This window comes from Tachypleus tridentatus, chromosome 1, assembly GCF_004210375.1.
Source record: "Tachypleus tridentatus isolate NWPU-2018 chromosome 1, ASM421037v1, whole genome shotgun sequence".
Classification (NCBI taxonomy): domain Eukaryota; kingdom Metazoa; phylum Arthropoda; class Merostomata; order Xiphosura; family Limulidae; genus Tachypleus; species Tachypleus tridentatus.
Window position 1 is genome coordinate 89,145,403 of NC_134825.1, and position 23,204 is coordinate 89,168,606.

Sequence of the window (23,204 nt, forward strand, 5' to 3'; positions counted from 1 at the left end):
GTTATTCCCGAGCTAATTGTAGAGGTCAAGGCAGGCACAGCAGCTGAGTAGTTAAAAACTCTTTTAATGTACAGGTTTGAGCAGGGGGGGGGGTTGACAGAAAGGGTGTTGTCTAGAAAGTGGTCAAGCGAGGTTACCACGTCTTTGTCGATATGTTGAATATCCCGTCATGCATCTCACTATCAGTAGTTGCGTGTGTGGTTTGAAACGCAGTTGACTGCGTGGCTGTAGTTACCTGTATCACGTGATAGGAAATTACGTTGAATGTACTAATGTTGTAGTAGTACTAGTAGTAGTTACAGTTTCTAGCGGTCTTGTGTCAGTGATGTGTAAAAACATATATCTTAAAAGTTAAATGTGTCGTAGTTAATAAAGAAAAAATATACGATTATTAAGGTTTAGAATATTAACACAACGTGGGAGACAAGGAATAAAACCGAGCGAAAAACTGTTCAATGATAATCTAACTGTGCAACAGGTTTGTTAGCTCAACATTTAATGTGATTACTATTGTATTTCTACATGCTTAGTGCTGTGTAACTGTAAGTATATTAACACGTGTATTTACTATTACTAGTATGTCCGTTCTATCAAGGTGTCCCTGCATGTGTTTTATGTTAAAAAGTTTCTCAACCTAAACGAACAGTTTGTACATATATGTTTTATATTAGTTTAGATTTCAGTACGAGTTAATGATCTGTATGTTGAAATACAGGAATAAACGTTAATGCATTATTATTTTTTAGAATATGGTCTGTTGTAATACTAAGATAAAATGACAACCACAAATTATATGTAGAATACATGAATGCCATTTTAAATGTAGGAATAAATTGAATAAAATATTGAAACGCATATTTTTATTGCTTCACAGTGCAATTATAAATTGAGTTACTACCTTTATATTTTATTATATAGTAGGGATAATTAAATACTTCAGACATTTTGCTTGTAGTTTGTATAAACGGTCAACTTATTAATTGTTATACCAAAAAATCAGTTATTTGTATGATGAATCATGAAGTGTAATAAATCATTAGATATGAAGTTTTAAGATATGAATGATATGTTGTTACTCCTCCACTCATATTACTATATTGAAAATAGTATTACTATTAGGCTAAAACATTTATTTTAAGCTACTATCAATATTATTGTTATAGGCTAAATGCAAGATAGAGTAAGTTAATCTGCTTACTAATCCAGCACTCACAGCAGCTATTTTAAAGTTATATATAAATCAGAGATCTTAATATTATGGTAGGATTGCCTCTGGAAAGTAAATTACTAGTAAAAAAAAAGTCTGTGAAACATCTAGTACATACTTTTAAATATCAAAGTCAATATTCTATGTTCTTTGTCAGTTTAAAAAATCTGTATATGTATCTGTATAAAAAATTGTATATGGTTATTCCTTTGTGCACATGCTAAATAACTTTTCAGTGTATACAAACTGGTTAGGATTGTACAGATAGTCTCTGAAAAAGTACTAAAGCCAAAATATGAGGAAAAGTAAGTTTAGATTTATTATTTCAGTTTAAATATTGTATTTAATTAAATAGGTAAAGCAAAACTGCAGTTACTTTATCTAATAAATTTTGCTAGTTAGGCCTTACTTGGGATACATTTTTGTCTCCTCATATAAGGATATTTATTTACTTACTAGGAAGGGTTCAGACAAGGGCTACTAGGATGGTCCAGGCAAGTAAGGATTAACATATAAGGATAGATTTTTCTTAGTAAACAATAAGAGGTGAACTTATTGAAGGTTACACAATCAACCATATAATCAATAGGATAGAACCCTGGATATCTGAATTCTGAAAGCAGTAAAACCAGGGGACACAAATAGTTCCTTGTTATTAGTATGCTAATTGTAACAAGAAATTGTTTTTATATGTACGTTCACCTAAAACCTAATATGGATTAAACATAAGTTCACATTCTTGTGATATTTGATAACTCATCTTTAATGTTAACTTACTTCATTTGAATATTTCAGTTATTATGTTTATCTCTTTAGTCACTGTGTAATATGTGTTTGTTTATATCATTCATTTTTTGTGAAACTAGTAGACTAAACCTGAGGTTTGCAAGGTTTTCCAGCCTGCAACCCACATGCAGAGCCAGACAGTTTGCTGTGACCCTTATTCTATTCAGGAGGAGATTACTGTTAAAGTAATTTTGAAGTGCAGTTATTTATAAGTATCTTTTGACAATACATTCACAAAATTTATTAGAAATAGAAGTCAAATGAATATATGTATATATTTCTTGAACCTCACCTCCTTAGACTAATGTTATCCCTTTTGGTCCCATTTTATGACTTTTTTATTTCTATGGCTGCCATATGTGTATTTAAGTAATTTTCAGTTGTTTTATTTTATGTTTATTCTGTTTTAAAATATTCATTATGCTACTATAAATATTGCCAAGTTCATTTTATCTCTTTTTACTTACTTCAGAATTTAATGAACATGGAATGAGATAGTGTCAGAATGCCAAATAATAATAATTGTTTTTTAAACTTATTTCTGTGTTTTTGTCTATCATTTAAAAGAAGTTAGTTTCAGGAGATCTTGGTTTACTTGGTTTATGTGATTACATTTTCAATGATTTTGTGTTGGTATTGCATCATAAAAACATAAGACAGGTGTCTTCATTGATTTAAGTGCATGAAGTAAATATTTACAATGTATAAAATTCATATTTTCATATGTTTAGGTATTTTAAAAAAAGTCTAAACTCAATTCTTGAAATAATTTAGTTGGCCCAGGTGACAGCTTTTGTAAGAATGGAGTGAGTTTACTCAAGTAATAAATGTTATAGAAGAAACTTTTATAGACAGTAGTATAACAAAGCATGTTCCAGCAACGTGCAAAACAGTAAGTATTGTGCATGTTAACTGAAAAATTCTATTCCTCTTATTATAATTTGTTCTGTACATAAGTTGAATTTTTTTTCAACAACCTCAGACAATGAGATTGAAAAGTTTTTATCTATATAACTTAAATTATTAATCAGATGTGAATGGGATGAGACTGTTCCTATATTGGATAAGTAACACTGACTATAGTTCCAAATTTACAAAGTTTATCATCACAAAATATGGCATGCTTTTAGTCAAAAGTATAGACCTTTTGAAAATCAAAATCAGATGTGTTGCTAAAGTTTTTGTACCAAAGATATCTTTGAAATTTCAAAGTCAATCTGACACAGACTCTGACTATTTGGAGTATAAGACAATTTTCATGTGAATAATAAAACTATTTTTCTCCATTGTACTGTTTGAAAATTGTATGTGTATAACCTCCTAAATGCATATCTAAAGTTATTTTCACTATTTTCTCTTATATTGTATTTAGTATTGTTTTTACTCCAACACAAGCTGTTGCAAAATCAGCAGTGTAGGGTAACACAGTATGTTGATAACTCAAACATCAAATACATAATACCATTTTGAATAACATTTGTTACAAAATCGAGGCATCCACACTTTGAACTCATTTGTACACATAGGATTAAAGTATTGTGAAGTATTCTGTTAAGTTTTAATTTTAAATAGCTTCGTAACTCTTAAAAAATTATATTTGCTTGTATCATATGGATTTTGTAGTTTTAAAATATTTTAATTTTGGTCTTGAGTTATTCAGTGATTTTGTTTAAATCTGTCTTTTGTTTGGATAATCAAGATAGCATTCAAAATATTGTTTTATACAAATATGTTAAGAAACTCAATACACTGCTCTACTGTAAAGCTTTTGGTATTCTTTGAAAGTATGAGTTTTATGGTATTTTCATGTTCCTATCCTTAAGTTGAAAGATATTGATGAATAAATACTCAGTATCATTTAGTAACTGACATTTATCAAATCTTAAATAATTAAAACAGCTTTGTGCAAGCAAAATGAGAATACAGAAGTTTTTAAAACAAAATTAATATGATTTTTGAAAGCATATACAAGGTGTAAATTTATTTGTTTTTAGGAATTTATTCATTTAGTGTATCAGAAACTAATATGTTCTTTCGTTCAATAAGTAGAGTAGATAGTATATTCATCACACATTTTTAACTATAAAAAATAATCAGAAATGACTAACAAAGTTTCTTTGATATGATGGTAAAAAAAAATTCTGTATTGATGCTGAACCCTGTCAGTTATATAAATTTAAAGTGATAGATAACACAATCATGATGCTATGGTATGTGTCTTTTACAAAGTTTGTGAGTAATTAAAAAAGTTCATTTCTTACTGTTTGCTCTCAACTTATCTAAGGGTAAGAGACCTTTTAATAAATAGTGAGAGAGAGCAAAACAGTAGTAGAATCGCTTGAGTGGTGGCGTACTTAATTCTCCATTTCCTGTCCATAGTGGTGTTATTTGTTGACCTCCCAATGATATATACAGTTGTTATGCATGAATGCTTGCACTTCTTTAATGTATTGAGGTTTCCTCTAAAGAAGATGCTTCTATTGACAATGTAATTTTATTTAGTAAACCACCCATTTCTTTTACTTTCCAGATGGTCAGTCAACCCCATACTGTTTCTTGTGATTCCAACTAAAGCCTGTTGCATATGCCATGAAGACTTTTGTGTTACCACGACAACCACAGCAGAAGTTTATGGATGTTGATGAAGTTCTTTTCTCTGCAGTTTGTCAGAGGTAACCAAAAGGCAGAAACTTTAACATGGCCCAGGTTGCTCAAAAAACAAAAAGCAATGGGTCTTCAATTGGAAATGGTCTTACCTCTGAAGTTTTGCGAGCTCGTACGATGCAATACTATAACAACTGTGTACCACAATCTCATCGTCGTGGTTTACAAGAAGGGGCTTTGTACAAAAGTGGAAGTATGACACGTTTAAATGGTTTGGTGAATGGAGCAAATATGCCACCTTCTTTTGGATCATCAGATGTTGGACTTCCTTCAAGTGAATGTTCTGTTGTGCAAAGCATTGAGCGACCTCTTCCCCCCTCCTTATCCACGTAGTGACCGTCCACATAGAACTCACAGTGAGCGTACAAATCGGACACCAGGAGAGCATGCTGCTGTTTCAGGAGTTACAAACAATATGAACTCTCCGAGTCGTGTTGGGTTACACCGTAGTAATAGTAGTTTAGACCTAGAACACAGTGAAGAGAATGCAGACAGTAGAACTGGTGTTATCCATAGGGATTATGGAAGTGCATCCTCTCTTGATGTGATAAGTGCAACTGGAGAGACTCAGAGTTTCTTTGCCATGCTCAGGGAGTACAAGACTGATCAATTTGATCAGCGAAGTCCAGGACCTGCGAAGATTCACGAGTACTTGAGGGGCAAAGTTGACCCTGCCCCAACTACGCAGAATGCATCTAATGCTTTAGCTAATGGGCCAGATAGCTTAGAAGATTCTCAGAGTCCAAGATTAAAAAACCAAAATACATAAATTTTGGGATATCAAAGACAAAAAAACAAGAAATAAATTGCTTGGTAGTGAACCTTCTCTTTTCAAAAAGTTACGAGGAAAGTCTGAAATAGCTGCTGAAATTAGTGGTAAAGGCTCAAATAACTCACTAGATGCAGAAAGTAGGTTTGAAGATAAATTAAGGAAGAAAGCTTTGGCTCATTATGACTGTCAGAGCATGACTGCTAATTTAAGTTATGCATCATGTTTAAGAAATCTGCTAAATAAAAGAAGGAACACAACTACAGGTGCTTCAGCAGCTTCCATGAGCAGTAGGACTCCAAATGATGGTGCTGAAGGCATGACTGTGGAAGAACCAGATCCTGGTGATGACAAAAGCAACAATCTTATTTTAAGCTGCCCTTTTTTCCGTAATGAAGTTGGAGGAGAAGAAGAAAGATTTATAAGTCTTAATAAAATAACTTCCAAAAAACAAAAATGTCATGATTTTATAGGAAGAATGTGGCCAACATTACATCGACCTAGCATGGCATGTGGACTTTCTGTATTAGAGAATGCCAATTCCCATAGAGAACAGCAATATTCTTGCCCCTACCAGCAGTCACATTTACAAATAGAAGGCACAGATCTAGGAGCAATGTACTACAGAAATTACTTTTATAGTCAAGGTAAGGTTGTTTTTTTTATCATAATGACTATGGTTATATAAATCAAGTTTGTTTTGATTGGTACATACTATATGTATTTTAATATATGCATGTTTTATTTTGTGTTTGTACACATCATTTGAGAGTGCCTAATATAATTTAAAATTACAAACCTAAAGCACTTAATACTAGCCTACAATATGAACCTTCACATACATTTTAATTTTGTAGTTAAGATTTTGAGAATTAAATATGCACAAGATTTATATTTATATTCCTTAATGTGTTCTGTATGATAAAAATGTTAATTTGTTAAATGTGCTTCCAGGAATTAATCTAGTGAACAGTAATTTTTAAAAACTGAATTTAATTTGTTTACAAGTCCTGTTTTGCATATTTTGGTTGTTACTATGGCCTGTGGAGTAAAGTAACTGATACTGTAACATTCTATTCATAAGCACAAAATTGAATAATCTTTGGCTATTATTTATACACAGAATATCTTATATGTATAATGTGTTAGACAATTGGGTAGCATTTGCACTTTTTACTAGACTATAAAAATATTCTTCCAAAGATGATGTGCTCAGCCCAATTAATTCTTTTTAAATCAGAATCAAACTACGTGTTACACAGCCATTGGTTATTGTGAAATCTGTATTTGGTTTGAAAAGTAATCACAACTTACAATGTGAAATAATGCCAGAGAGAAAACTTATGATAACTGATAACTACAACAGGAGTTTTTACATTATATAATGTGTTTATGATAAAAATTCATTAAATTGTACATTTTATACATATATCATAAATGTTCCCTATTGCAAAAACCAAGAGTTATATGCCTGCATAGAGTAAAATATAAAGAAACAATATTAGATATGTATGCAGCTCATATAAAAAAAACAACAAAAAACAGTTTTGTCATTTGACAAATCCTGAGACCATGAACACTGACTGGCTTACAAGTATGACAGGTGATCTACTCTGGGTTTCACATTACTTAGCTTGCTAGTGTGAAGATGAAAATTAAACTGACTACTGACTGGCAGAAAGTAAGTGGAGCATAAAAATGCAGAAATACTACATAAACTAACAGTTTATCTGGAGCAGTTGTCAAATGGATAAACCAACATGTCATTGTACTATAATTGTAGAGTGCTGAAGTTCTCACATATGACTAGTGATAATGGATTACAAAATAGAATAACCAGTAGGACTATTTATAAAACTAAAACTTAGGAAAGTGACAGAATAGCAGATTGATACATTCATCCACAGTGATAATTACAGCTTTTCAGCAATAGGACAGCATAACAAATAGGATGAACACAGAAGGATGTAGAAATATAAGTATGTAGATGAATTAACATCTGAATAAGAGAAGGGATTTATTGATGGAGGAGTTAAACAAAAATTTAATGAAACATTAATTAAAAGATGAACAGATGGTTAGAAAGGAATGAACAACACTGCTTGATGTAAAGAATAAATAAATATAGAAACAGACAATCTTTGACGTCATACACTTACGACAGACAAGAACAAATAAACATTTTTATAGGATAACAAACATAACATACTTTAATGGAAAAATTAGGTATGCACTTTGTGTTAAGTGCTGAAATGATAAAGTGATTGAATTGATACATAAAGTTGACCATTTAAATGAAATATTAGTACTAGCATTGATTGGAAAGCACTGTGCTTATGCCAAATTTCATTGAAATAGTTATGTTAGACTTCAGTGTTTATACTGGTAAAGTAGTAATATTTTTGTTATTGTTATACATGGGTAAAATACATGCATGTAGTTTTTTTTTCTTTGTGGCATTTAATTCAGTATAAATGTAAGACACTATAAACTCCTTCAAGCATTAAAGTCACTAAATAATTTGTCTCAAATGTTTTTAAATGTTCAGAAATAAAAATCACTTCATTGGATTTTATAACTATTAGATTTTTCTATTGAATTAAAGTATGACTGAAGCAGTAATGATACTTAAAAAGCTGTGTATCATTACTTTTTACTCAGGATGAGTTTTGTTTTTAGCTCAGAATTTAAAAATTACTCCATGAGAAAAAGTTATTTGGAAAATATGTGTATAATCACTTCAACTTCAACTTTACAGACATGGTATTTTAATAATCTGTTTTTGGTCTGCAACTTGGGAAGAAGCTACTTTATAGAGATTGTGTTACAGTATTTCATTAGCATGTGTCAACAGTACTATTTTTAAATGTATTTTGAAGATTTTAAATAATTTATTAAAACATTTGAGCTGTGTGATGACAGTAAAAAGTATGCTTTTTACAAGTTGAATTATTATTATCTGAAATTCTGTGAATTTCTTATTTCACATATATGGTGTAGTACTAAAGAAAGCAAACTATTGTACTGAATATTTATTAGAAAATGAATTATAGTCTGTTGCAAGGTTTACAATATATGATGAAAACAGCTTGCTCTTTTGTTTGCATTTTTCAGTCTGTATGTTAAAAATCAAACCTTTATGAAGTTCTCACAACTGATATTTGTTAGTGCATTTTACCTGCTACACATCCAATGATTTTTTACTGCTTCCACTTGCTATAGAGTGAGCATTAAGCAGTACAGATTAAGTTTTCTTATAAATGAGAGAGCCTTCTTAATGTATTTTTACTGTGATAATTACAGGATTAAAGAAATTCAAAATCATTTTCTCACAACTGACTATTTCCAACCACTTTTTATTTATCTGAAAACTACCAATGTGGAAAAATAAGTAAATTATAATTTAATACAAAAAATAATTATGAAAACTATTATAACCTGATTATCTGTTGTTCAGTTTTACAGAGAAAGCCTCACATAGTTTTATGTTTAATTTTTCAGATCATCAGAATTGGTTTGGTGTTGATGAAACCTTAGGTCCAGTAGCTATTAGTATCAAGAGAGAGAGAGTTGAAGACCCAGGCAACTCATCACCATCTGGAAGCTATTCTGCTAATCAAGTACTTTTTCAGTATCGATTGATTGTGAGGACCAGTGAAGTGAGTATGGGCATCCTAGCTCAAAGTAAAGGTTCTGTATTTTGCTGTGCATGCTTACAAAAAAGGGCATAAAATGTGTACACCTAGTTATTCTATAGAACTTGATAGTGCTCTAAGTGCTCAGAAATAGGAACATCACACACTCACGAGTAAAATTCTCTGTAAAGCAATTTTATTGGATTTCCTTTTAGTTTTTAAGTATTTGACCAAACATTCTATGATTTGTGTTATAATAGCATGCAGAACAGTACACTTTAGTTTTGCAATACTGACACACACACACACACGTATATATGGTCTTAATTGTTTATGTTTTGGTAACTAAAATGCATGGATCTGGTACCTTTATGTACAAAGTATGATTGGAAAAATGCTCCTTTGTAAATGGGTTTTGTGTTCTGGAGTATTTTGTGTCATTGAAGATTTTATCTTAAAGTAGAGTTATATTTTGCTTTTCTGTATCAGTTATTTAGTACTAAACTGCTAAGCTGTTGAAAATTGAAACAATCACAATTAGTCTAAAGAACACTATGAAAACAGCTAAGGATCAGCACCTATTTTAAAAAGATATTTTTAAGAACCTTACTTGATTAAGTATAAGAATGATGCTGTTTGTTAATTTGTACTCATGGTGTACAATCTGGTTGAATAAATATTCTCCACAGTTTTAGTTCCTTAAAGACATTATTTGACATGTATAGTGAGTTGTGCATCTCATTATAGTCTAGGGCAGGGGTTCCCACATTTTCTCAGTACAACCTCCCTCCATTACACCCTAACGTAGCCCCCAGTTTGGAAACACCTAGTTCACAGCAATATTTAGATCTGCAAATGTTCCATTTAATGTTATTTATTACATTTTATAATTTAATGTCATAATGCTTAGAGCTTTCTGAAATACTGTAGTTGGTGGTATTACGTGGAAGTGTATTAGAAGAAGCCATTCCTTCTCTTGGGCGATCCAACTCGGGTAGAGGCTCTTTTGCCCGAGAAGTATTAGAATATGTAGCTCCTGAATTGCAGATATCATGTTTAAGGCTTGCTGTGTCAGGGCAGCAGACTGAAGAACAGCTTTTAAAGTTGGATGAACAAGGGGTAAGTTGAAACCAAAAATATTTTGCTAAATTTCTGTACACTTTATTTCAAACATGTATTAATCATTGCCAAAGATCATAACAGTACCATGGTCAAATACATCTTCACTGGAGGACCAGCATAAGTGTGGGCAAAATCTCGGCCAGTGGTGTTGGAGACTTAAACAGAATTGATGACACTCTAAATGTTGACAGGTACAAGCAGGTTCTTGTCCATCTTGTCATTCATTCAGGAACAAGATCTTTTTGGTAGGAATTCATCTTCCCACAAAACAGTGAACAGCAGCAAGTATGGTAAAACAGTAACATTTAGGGCTGTATTAGTTAATATGAAGGTTGAGAAAGTTAAATGGTAACTAAGCAATATGAGTAGGTTGTGAAGAATAATACAGGAAATTTGAAACAGTATTTCACATTTGTACATTGATAAACTTTGTTTAAAGCAAATACAAAATTATAGTGGACTGTAGAACATTTTAACTTTTAATTTGTGCTTTTTGTAATAATGCAGTATACAAATAAGCATTTAGTTGTAATGACTTGTTTTTATTGATTATTTCTAAATGTATATATATTATTTGCAGTGCTTCTTGGAACTAATGCTTTAGTCTTGTAAATTGGTTGAGTTATTGCTGTTGGAAGCAATATTACACTTAATAGTCAAGAATTACTGTTAAACTTAGATAAGCTTATGTAGCTCCATTAATGTATTTTTTCACGAACTAGTCAAATTTCCTCAGTTTTTAAATAGTAGATTTAGAACTGGTATTAACAAATATCCATACATAGAAGATATTAATTTATGATAGTATATGGAACAATCAATTTGTTTTTTAAAGAGTATTATGTTTAATGCAGTCAGTAGCTAAATTATTTCAGTTTTCAAATCAAATTTAATCAAATTTCTAATTTGATTTTGTCATCTAAAGTTGTTTTAGTAAATAAATATAGTATGGAGAAAATGTTTTTAAAAAAAAAGTGTTTACATTAATGTGGAGGCAGTTACATGTTTTTAAGACTTAAATTCTGTGGTAGCTTTGTGTCACTTTTGTTTGTGATTATTGTGTACTTAATATATCTCTGTTTGGAGCTATTTATGGTTTTGTTTGATTATACATGCAAATATTTTAACATTTTCATTTTATAATCTCAGTACATTTTCCTTTGAATTGTTATTTATACTAGAGCAGAAAATAAAGAATTTAGAGGAATGTTGTTTTTCTTCAGGGTAATATTATTAACATTGTGGATTTATTTATTTTATTTTATTAACATTTTTATCTTACATGAGTTGGATATATTTTAACTTAGGTAACCAAAACATATAAAGTTGGAGTGATGTATTGCAAAGCTGGACAGTCTACAGAAGGAGAGATGTATAATAATGGTATAGTACATTTCCCTTTTTAGTTAGTGTTTAAATACAGAGTTTTAAGTTAAAACTTTTTGTAAACAACTGCATGAGGTAAAAGTACTATATTGGTCCAATTACAAGACAATTTCAAATATAAAGAAACCATGGGGAAAAAATATGAAGTGTCTTAACATCCTCTTTTTTTTTAGGTCTGAAAAATCAATACTATAAATGAATGGCTTGCAGGTGAATTAGTTACAAGAATTAGTTGTGATATTGAGTGAACATCTGGTACACATGCACATGGGTGTGACAGGCTAAAATTGAAGGAAGGGACCCGTGGTCAGTCACAGTTATAAGGCAATTATAATGTTATAGCCTAATTATTATAAAAAAATATTGCTTCATAATTAGGCCAATACAATAATTTTCTAATCTTTTGTGGAATATTGAACAAAAATCTTAAGAGCTACATCAGTTGTTTAAATTTATTTGTGTGTTTGTGGAACAAAAACCAAAACTTTCCACCTGTGGATATATGTAACAAAACAAAATAATGCTTAGACTCTTCTGTTTTTCTCTTTATTAATTTCTTCTTCTCATTTCATGACTTCAAAGGTCATTCTTCAGGATTTAATTCTACAAAGAATCTGTAATAAAAATATTCAAATATCACTTTTCAATTAAGCATAAATAACCTTATTTATATATATACTTTTTGAAAATGGAACAAAGAATAAATTGCCATCCTTATATAAGTTAAATAAATTAAAATATATTGAAAAATAAATTTAAGTTTATCAAGCATACTTTCTTTCAATTCTCTTGTTATTGTATTTTCTCTTGTTGTTATAGAAGAGTAGTTTATCTTAGTAATTTACTACAAAAATATATACTTATTACTTTACTCTTTGTTTTTGTGATTTTTAATAGGAGGTTTTACTGTTTTACAATTCCAACTAATTTTACACAACTACTGCTACTCCTGCACTCTTAAGAGAAAATATGTAAATTAAGTTTTCTCAAAATACACACACACACAGATATAACATATCCAACTCCTACAATATTCTAAAACACTTTAGTGGTTCAGTGGTATTAGGTGCATTTTTTTTTCAAATAACAAGTTATAGAATGGTGAAATATTGATGTCTGACATATTTTCTTTGAAAAGATGTAAAACTAAATTCTCTTTATATATTATAAAAAATAATGTAACCTAATCAAAATGACTACCCAGTATGAAAGATTACTACAAATCTAGATTTTGTTTCATGACCTGCCGATCTATAAAAATTTAATTTTTAAACATATTTATGAGCTAGGTTTAGAGTGAAATCTTTACTGTAATTCTACATAAGTTAATATCCAAGTCACATTTTTAATCGTGTTTAATATAACTACATGAGTTCCACAATGTTGCATTATGTAACTATTTTTGTCATGGAATCTGTCTATGTTCGTTGCCTTTATTTGTGTCATTTTTCAGAGTTACTCTGAAACTTGTGTATAAGTGCATTATGACAATGTTAGTAGACTCAGTATCACCTAAATGTGCATTTGAGTTAGACTTGCAGAAATATATGTTTCAAAATCATTAACAGAATGTGTTTGTCATTTTATCTGAAGATTTCCCAGAATTGGTGCAATTTTTATTTTAACTCAGAAGAAACGAGTGCATTTTTGTCATTGTTGTGGCAACCATGTGTCATTTTACTTGCTATATGTTTTGTACTGTTTTTTTAAACTGTTTTGTTTTGTAAAGTATGTGAATTAAAATGAAACTAAGTGTTTTGGATAACATAAATAAAATGTAACATAAACATGTGTATCAAAATATTCTCAACTGGAACTAAATTATCCTAAATTTTAAGCAAGAAACCTTGTTTTGATAACTTGCTTCTGTGTAATCATTTCTTCACTGAAGTTCACATTTTAATAAAGAAAAAAAATTAACAGAAAAATAGCCTGTAACACTTGTGTATATATATAATAAATAATTTGGTTATAATATTCCTTTTATACTCAAAACATTTTCAGAAAAATATTATGTTAAAAATAAATTGCTAAACTACTGTCAAGCATATGCTTAAGTAATACTGTATGAAGATCTTTTTATTATTATTTTTGTAACAGCACTTTGTGGGGAAAGACTTCATGTTTGGTTTTAGAGCTTCTGTATGATTTATGTAAAGATAGGATTGTCTAATCTAATATTTGATTATATTAGCAAATGCACATTGAAACAATTTAACAATAATTCCCCTAAAAATAGTGATGAATAAATATAAAATGTAAAGTCAACTCAATCCCTTGGATCAGAGTCTGTATGCAATATGATTGTCTAATGGGCCATTTATACCTGTCTTTTGTCTTTTTTTTGTGTTATTTGACAAACAAAAATTGCATTGTGTTTATATATAAGCTAAGGAGACCAACTACAATGCACTGATAGTAAAAGTGTTTTGGGTTTGCTACAATATGTGTATCTGGCTCAAAAGAGTATTCAAGTTTGTTATGTAGCTACAGAGATCTTGAATTAACCATTCAAGAGATACAGAATATGATAGGCAAACAGATAATTAGCTATTATATGTAAAGATTGATTTTTTTTTTCACAAAATATTTTCTTAATTTTAGGTTCAAGCAGCCCTGGCCCCATCTTTGCGGTTTGACTTTTGAGAGTTGTGTTTAATCCACTCTAAAATTTTCAAAACATTTAAACTCTAAGGAGAAAATAAAGCTTTAACAATACATATAGATTGAAAATTCTTTATATTTTTAATTGATGATCTGTTGACAAAATGTTAATAATTTATTTATTTCTCACAGATGTTGTAAAACAAATATAAATAAAAAAATAACCTTGTTACACCAAACATGCTTGCCCTTTCTGCTGTGGGGGCATAATAATGTGATGGTCAATCCCAATATTCAGTAGTAAAAGAGTAATCCAAGAGTTGGCAGTGGGTGGTAATGACTAGGTGCCTTCCCTCTAGCCTTACACTGCTAAATTAAGGATGGCTAGCCCAGATAGCCCTCATGTAGCTGTGCATGAAATTCAAAAAACAAATAAATATTAACATCTGAATAAAGGAAGATACTTACATTTTAGTAAATCTATTGTAAATTCAAATGTGTAAGAGAGTTAGTTTTCATTATTCTTTTTCAGAACTTTCTGGACCAGCTTTTGAAGAATTCCTGGAAATGCTTGGTCAGCGTGTTAGATTGAAAGGCTTTGAGAAGTATCGAGCTGGACTTGATAACAAAAGTATACTTTAAATTGTTTTACTGTGTTGTTGTTGTTATTATTTTTTTTTAAAGAGTAACAACATGGATTAAGGTTTAAAGTATATATAATTTGTCTTAAAAATAAATTATAATTGACTGTATGACAATACCATGTGTTTGGGTGAAGTAATTAAAAAGAACAAAAGATCACATTAATCACAAAATATAGAAGAATGAATTGACAGTTTTTTTTTTTTTTAATTTACAGCAGATACAACAGGGCTCCACTCTGTGTACTCTACACTAAAAGACTGTGAAATAATGTTTCATGTCTCAACAATGTTACCTTATACCCCTAATAACAGGCAGCAGGTAAGCTTAAACCTGTAGTATTATAAGCCTTAAATGCTCAATAACTTTTGCATCTTAAAGTTAAAAACTATATATGTTGTCCATATTGCAAGTCACTTGCTTATTTAAACTAATCTTGTATAAATCTCCAATAAATTATTGTTTATTGATTTCTGTATTAATAATTTGCTTTCTATAAGAGGTAGCAAGATTCTTAGGAAATTTTTTTCAGATGTCACTAAAAGGAAATGTTTTTCAGCTGCTAAGGAAAAGACACATTGGCAATGATATTGTGACAATTGTTTTCCAAGAACCTGATGCTTTACCTTTTACACCAAAGAACATTCGTTCCCACTTTCAGCATGTCTTCATTGTGGTCCGTGCAATCAATCCTTGTACTGAAAACACGTGTTACAGGTAAAGGGAAATTTATTGTCCTAAGAAAACTAGTTTAACGAGTATAAGTCTAAAATTATAGCAAAAAATGCTAATTGTTCAGTCAATGTAGGTACAAGTTATTAAATGTGATTATTTTATCAATATTGCAAGAAAAAGAATTGCTGGGGTCATAGTGGAGTAATTATTTGTTTGTCACAAATTTCAGAGAGTCAAAGCTTCAAGAATAAGGTGCATAGAAGCTTCTTTTTGTGTTAAGTGTACTATTGAGTCATTTTGCTGTTGTTTTCTAACTGATGGATATATGTAAACATTGAATTCAAGTAGTATCATTTCATTGTAAACTCTGTCAATTTGCTATGTATTTCCATGACTAAGTAATTGTAGAGTTTGAGTATATTAATATATTTGAGTGAAAATATCAATGAATTGTTTATAGTGTTTTTTCTAAAAATCTGATCAAAACATCACTTTAGTAATACACGACATTACAAAATGTGATATGTATATATGTTGTTTTTTATAGAAGTAACAGTTTTACAACCTTAGGATATTATCACATTCCTCTATTGTTTTTTTTAGTGTGGCTGTCAGTCGATCTAAAGATGTTCCTGTTTTTGGACCACCCATTCCAGAAAGTGGAATATATCCCAAATCCAAAGCATTTGCTGACTTCTTACTTACGAAAGGTATTACTCTATATTTTGCCTGTGTTAATTGTTTTACCAGAATATATTTCAAATTAAGCATAATGATTCTTGAACTGAAAGCAATGAAGAAAACCAAAGGGTGTTTATGTTTGAGAATGAACTATTTAATAGACTGGAGTTGGTGCTATGCTTGCTGCTCAAGTTGTTGGCATTTTGTTCTCTCTTAAAAGTTTGAAATTAAATCATAATAGTTATCAGCTGTTTTTATTTATGAATCCTTGCAACTGTCATCTTTAAAAAATTTTTGTAAAGTTGACATTTTTTGAAGTTGAGATGTTTGTTAGTTGTTTTGACAATAAAGAAATAGAGATGACACAAAATAGCTTTATCTTAAAATATATGCATCTTCATTCTGTAAATTGGTTTATCTAACTTTGATAAGATTACTCATTATAAAAACATGATGAACAATTATTTATAGTGATAAACGCTGAAAATGCTGCTCACCAATCTGAGAAGTTTGCAATGATGGCACAGCGAACAAGACATGAATACTTGAAAGATCTAGCAGCAAATTATGTCACAAACACAACTATAGATTCAGGTCCAAAATTTTGTAAGTATACATAGACTCTTAATTTGATAGTTTGAAATCAGTGTTTTATATTTTATAAGGATAGATAGAGCATAATAAGAGTGATCTGCTGGTAGTATTGTTTTGAACAAAGCATGTGTGTGTGTGTGTACAAGTGTATTTTTATATTTGTTATTCCCATAATCTCCTACAACATTTATATTAAAAAAATCCCCTTTTTCAGTCTCAACTTCAGATTTGTTAACATTAATGAATGGGAATATTGCTTTCACTTGCCCTTCTGTCTGTTCAATCATCCATTCCAATCTTGTAAACAGAAAATCTCCAGAATGAATGGATAAATTTGACTAAGCTTGTGCAACAGACATTAAATACAAAGTTCCAGATTGATAAAGTTTTAAAGATCACTGGTATATAGAAAATCTACTCTAACCTTGTGAACAAGTACTACATCAACAAACTGGTGAATTAAACTGAAGTATTAATGTGGGTTTACACATTCCATAAACACTGTTTGCACTCGTTTTTCTTTGTTTTTTTTAAGCTAGTTTCTGTCAAATTCACATTGAATGCTGATGTACTTTTTTCTCTGTTTTTCAGTATTACCCAATTTCAGCAGTTTGTAGTTTTTCTCATCTTTTCAGTTTCAATTTAGTTATAATAATTTAAATTTGGAAACTTTACATTCTTCTGTTATTTCTTTTCTAACTAGATTCCAACTGATTGGCATTCCCCACCCATTAAGAGATTAATGATTTGATTCTATTACTGTCAAGCACTTTCACTGATTTAACAGTTTGAAGCACTTGAAACTATTACGTGTTGTACATTTTTGAAACAAAAAGAAAATTGACACTACTACATTTTATTTTTACTTCAGAAAATTTTGAAAAACCTCCATTCAATCATTCTAACATTTCAGGTTAAATTTAAAAAGTACTAATTGTTTTTAGATAGTTAGAAGGGTTTGTTCTTAAGATATATGTATCTGATCATAGTGATTATCTTGCATAAATACTAATAGTTTTAAGAGCTATATCGTTTATATGTAATTGGAAATACTGATTGCTCTTACAATGAACCAAAATTTTGTTGATAGTTAGGAAAATGCTTATTGTTTATACAACTGCCATTGTTTATATAATAAGCTTATAAATAGTCCAACTGCTTCATAATACCATATTCAATTAACATTTTAACAGAAGTTTATATGGTTATATTTTTAAATTTATGATGTTTCAGAGTTGGTATGGGTTTCCTGAAAAATAATGTGATTCAGTTTAATAAATTTTTTTATTGCAACAGTAGTTTAACTTGAATGACAAATTCTGTTGTGCAATTATTTTTTTTCAAGAAGTTCAAATTTTGAAAACTTGTTTTTTCTCATCAGCTATTTTGTCATTTGGTGGGAAAAAGAAGGAGCGTAGTCGATTAAGGTTCATTCCTGATAGTTATGTACAAGGAGCAATCTCTTGGCATGTTCAGGTAAGTCCTACAAATTATTGTGTACAGTTTACCTTCACTTATAACATTTTAGCATCTGTATATGAAAAACGCATATAACGTTTGAAAACTTTGTTACAGTTGTAGTATCTTGGTATGTCCATATTGACACTGCAAATAGTTTTTGACAGTTATACTTATGAATCACATATTTTGACATGTTCAGGCTAGTACACAGCTCATTAGTCATGATTATTTTAAGAGTTGTAAAAGTCAGCTTTAACTTAATTCTTGATGGTAATATGTACTATATGTGGAGATGTGTATGATTTTGCTCACTTACCCTTTATAGAATTTTGTGCTTTCCTTGAATTTTATTGCTTGTTAAATGTTAAGAAAAGTGTTTTATAGTACTTTAATTGTTCATAATTTCTATAAATGTTTTACCACTTAATGTTATATTGCTTGGTTAAATAGCTAAAAAATAAAATAATAAAACTTCATACATATATATATATGTGTGTGTGAGGTAGATTTAAATTGTAACAGTTTCATATGTTTCTTCCTAGTCAAATATAACAAAGCAATATTTTTAAGTATCAAAATGTTTGTTGGTTCTTGAAACAAGAAGGCTATTTGGTATTAGAAATGACACTGTTTAATGGACTTTTAAATTTATGCAAACTAATTGATCTAGAAAGCAAGTATTTTAAACTAATGTGTAAAGCCATTTTACATGAAGTAATTGTTGTTGTTTGAAGTTAAACACTAAGCTAAATAATTAGTTATCTGTGTCCTGCCCATCATGGGTATAGAAAACTGATTAATAGTGTTGTAAGTCTCCGTATGTACTACTGTGCCACTAGGGAGCTCTTACATGGAGATACTACTTTAATACAAAGTCAATTTAAGTATTGCCAAATTATTTTTCATGCTGTAATTAGCTTATAAACGTTTTAAAGGAACGATAAGATGTTATAAATGCAACCCAATTGGTCATGAATAAATAAATAAAAATAAAGAGAGAGACCATTTAAATCAACTTTAACCCTTTCATGATGGAACATTGGTCAAAGGCTATGTCATCACGTTAATCAGCTGGTCCACTTGGGTCAAACAAGTACCAGTGCTGGATGTTCTCAACAGATGTTGTGGGCATTGTATCTGATGCTGGTGTTTGGGTATAGTGCTTATGAAATCCTGGTGTTGCTGTAGTATCCTTATTTGGTATTGTAGTGCATTTCCTCATAGGGCTCCATGGAGAGTGGGGTCAGTGGGTACTGAAATATTCCTTTTTTTTTATGGATCCTCTAGATGAAAACTTAAATAAAATAGTGAAAAAACATTCCATAGGTAAACGACCACGGCTTGAAGATTTTGAGCAGCAATCTTCAACATCTGTAACACCTGTTGTACCTCATTTTCTTATACTACATTCTCTTTCAGACAAACCTTTAGGGCAGATGTCTCCCTTTTTTATTCAGAAAGTACTAGAAGGATATACCTATTGAGGTTATACCTCTTGCTACTTTCAATTCATCAATAGGAGTTATTGTTGAGAGAGATTTAAAGAACATCCCCGAGTCAGAGATTCTCACTGGTTTCTCCACCCAAGGAGTTTCTGCACTTGCAAAGATAGAATTATGATACTGACCAATGTCCTCTTTATCACATTTACATCACCACGTCCACCTACCACCATCAAGGCAGGTTATCTTAATTGCAGGGTACAGCCATACGAGGGCTGTTAAAAAAATACGAGGACTGTTTGAATTGCGGGGCTCCAGTTGGTTCCAGGGGAATTCGCTTGGTGTCGCTAGTTTCGCACAGATCAGCTGATTACAACGCCATTTCCCGATTGCAGATATCTTCATTTGTGTATTAGCTACGCCGTTTTAAGTGAAGTGCGATTTTTTCGTTTGGCAGATTTCAGAATGAATGACCTGAAGGAGCAACGACTTGCTGTGAAATTTTGTGTTAAACTTGGAAAATCTGCGACTGAAACTTTTGCTATGCTTAACACGCTTACGATGATGTTTGCTATGAAGCTTACGGCATGTTTCAAGTGGCATGAACGTTTTAAGGATGGTCGACAGTCCATTGAAGATGATGAGCGTCCTGGACGTCCTTCCACGTCAACTGACGACCCACATGTCGACAAAATTAACACCCTGGTGCGGGCAAATCGACGTCTGACTGTCAGGGAGCTTGCTGAAGAGTGTGGGATATCAGTTGGATCTTGTTACAAGATTTTGACCGAAAAATTGAAGATGCACCGCGTTGCTGCAAAATTCAGCCCTCAGAACTCGTGCGTTTTTGGCCAAACACTCGATCACTGTTCTTCCCCACCCCCCTACTCACCTGACCTTGCTCCTTGCGATTTTTTTCTTGTTCCCCAAACTCAAAAGACCCTTGAAAGGAAGAAGATTTGAGACGATTCCCGAGATTAAGGCAAATGCGACGAAGGAGCTGGAGGACATTACAAAAGAAGCGTACCAGAACTGTTTCAACAAGTGGAAACACCGTTGGGATAAGTGTGTGCATTGAGGAGGAGAGTACTTTGAAGGGGTCCCAGACCTGTAACTTCTAAATAAAGTACATTTTGTTTTATGACGTCAGTCCGCGTATTTTTTGAACAGACCTCGTACATTCCAAACCCTTTTGAGATGTTACCAGTGTCAATGGTTTGGTCACTCGAAGACGTAATGTTGTGGTTCCTTGACGTGTGCTCATTGAGGTGGCAAGGACCACAATACCTATGAGTATGAAACGGACCCTCGTTGTATCAATTACAATGGCTCTCACCCATCCTACTTTTGTTCTTGCCCTAAATGGTTGGAGGAAAAAGAAGTGGAACATTTGAAAACAATTCAAACAATATTTACCCACTTACAACAAAAGTTGCTGTCCACTACTTCATCTCGGACATAAGCTGCTGCACTTTGTTCCACTACTACAGTGGGAGTGCTTCCAAAAGAATCATTCTGAAACCAAATGAAAAGTCTTTTGACCTCCATGGTTAAAAAAGTTGATGAATTATCTCCAACACCCATCTCTGCCCCTAACATACATTCCAGTAAATCCCAAGATACACTTCCTTTGGTTATGGGTTTGGGCATTTCCTCTGTACATCTTTTTCTTCCACCCCAAGATGCAAAATGATCATTCGTTTGTGTCCTCAGTCACTGGAATCCTCTTCCAACAGCAAAGATCTGCCCAATCGACCTAGGGCAGGATCCATAGAGGTCGATAGACCTCTCTTGAATAAAGACAGTAAAGAAAAAAGACATGGTCGTAAACAGAAAGGCTCTTCACCCAATTCAACTACACATAAATAAAAATGACCACCTTGATACAATGGAATTGTTGAGGTTTACGTTCTAATCTGGATAACATCAAAGCACTGATTCCTTCCTACCATCCTGTATGTCTTTCCTTACATTAAACATTTCTGAAACCTGCCAATACAGTCACCTTTCAGCAGTTTTCTTCATACAGAAATGACAGGCTATGTGATGGATGAGTGCATGGAGGGATGACACTGTTTGTTGATCAGCATGTATCCACCCTGTCTTTGCCACTTAACACACCCTTGGAGGCCGTAGCCATCCATGTTTCTGTGGGTTGTACCATCACTGTTTGTTCTCTCTACCTGTTGCCTAGAGAGAGAGCTATGATCAATCAGACCTTGATGGTCTCACTGAACAGTTACTGTCTCTCCCTTTTTAACCCTCAGAGACTTTAATGGACATCATTCCCTCTGGGGAAGTGCTGATATTGATGGAACGAATTGTTCCATATAGTGTATGCTCTCTGATCACAATCTTTCTCTTTTCAAAGCAGTTATTTTCATGCACCTAGTCTGTCCTTTACTGCTGTTGATATCTCAGTTTTCTCTCCCTCACTATTCTCCTACTTTTCATGGAGGATTGACAATAAGCCACGAGGCAGTGATATTTTTCCTATAATTTTGAGAGAGACTGGCCGTGGTCGATACCACCCGACCTGTGTGGCCCTGTGGTAGCTGGATAAAGCAAACTGGTCCTCTTTCACTGCTCTTGCAGATCTTGATCCTGCCATTGTCTGTAAGCCATCAATAGATGACTGTGTGGCAGCAGTAACTGACTTATTATACTCCACAATATCCTTGTCTGCCTGTCACATGGCAGGGAAGGCTCAAAAACGAGCTTAAGATACTTTTCATAGGTATCCCACACTCTCGCACCACATTGCTTTCCAGCAGGTCTGTGCACATGCTTGGTAGGTAAGGTGTCAAAGCCAGAAGGAATCTTGGATTAAGTTCACAACCAGCATATCTTCTACCACCAGTTCCAAAGTCATATGGGACAGGATTCAAAAGATTAATGGGCAATATAATTCTGTTTTCCTTTCGATCTTACTCTCTGAAGACCAGGAAGTAGCTAATACCCAAAGTATCGCCGATACTCTAGGTGAAAGCTTTTACTGGGTATCTAGCACTTCTACTTCTTCCTCCACTTTCTTAACCATCAAGACTCAGGCAGAGTGATCACCTCTTTCCCTTCAATCTGATTGTCTCTACGACTATAATCATCCCTTTACATTGATGGAACTCAAACTGGCCCTTCATCTGTCTGGCAGTATATCTGTCGGACCTGATGATGTAGGCTATGAAATGCTGCACCATCTATCTCCTGCTTCTCTTGCTATTCTTCTGATTGTTTTTAATCGGATGTGGCAGGAGAATGTTTTTCCTGATGCCTGGCACCAAGGTATTGTCCTACCTTTCTCTAAGCCTGGGGAGGATCCCAAGATTCCTTCAAACTACTACTCAGTTTCTTTGACAAGCTGTCTCTGTAAAACTTAGAAAGGATGGTTAATGCTCTTCTTGTTTGTTTCCTTGAATCAAATTACCTCCTCTTGCCCACCCAGTGTGAGTTCCAACAACAGTGCTCCACCATGAACCACCTGATTAGACTTAAAACATCCATCAGCGAAGGCTTTCCCAAACAACAACATCTTGTAT

The 23,204-nt window shown here is 32.1% G+C and overlaps 1 pseudogene across 1 annotated transcript in view; it reads left to right on the plus strand.

Annotated features, from left to right (window-relative positions):
* Positions 1–225: 225 nt before the first annotated feature.
* LOC143255223 (signal-induced proliferation-associated 1-like protein 2) overlaps positions 226–23,204 on the plus strand; it is a 56,211-nt pseudogene continuing 33,232 nt past the window's right edge. The window contains exons 1-11 of the transcript XR_013030472.1: positions 226–478; positions 4,524–6,073; positions 8,928–9,085; positions 9,992–10,180; positions 11,491–11,566; positions 14,706–14,804; positions 15,033–15,136; positions 15,375–15,532; positions 16,094–16,200; positions 16,643–16,777; positions 18,147–18,241. The product of XR_013030472.1 is annotated as a signal-induced proliferation-associated 1-like protein 2 (transcript). The remainder of the gene's footprint in view (positions 479–4,523; positions 6,074–8,927; positions 9,086–9,991; positions 10,181–11,490; positions 11,567–14,705; positions 14,805–15,032; positions 15,137–15,374; positions 15,533–16,093; positions 16,201–16,642; positions 16,778–18,146; positions 18,242–23,204) is intronic.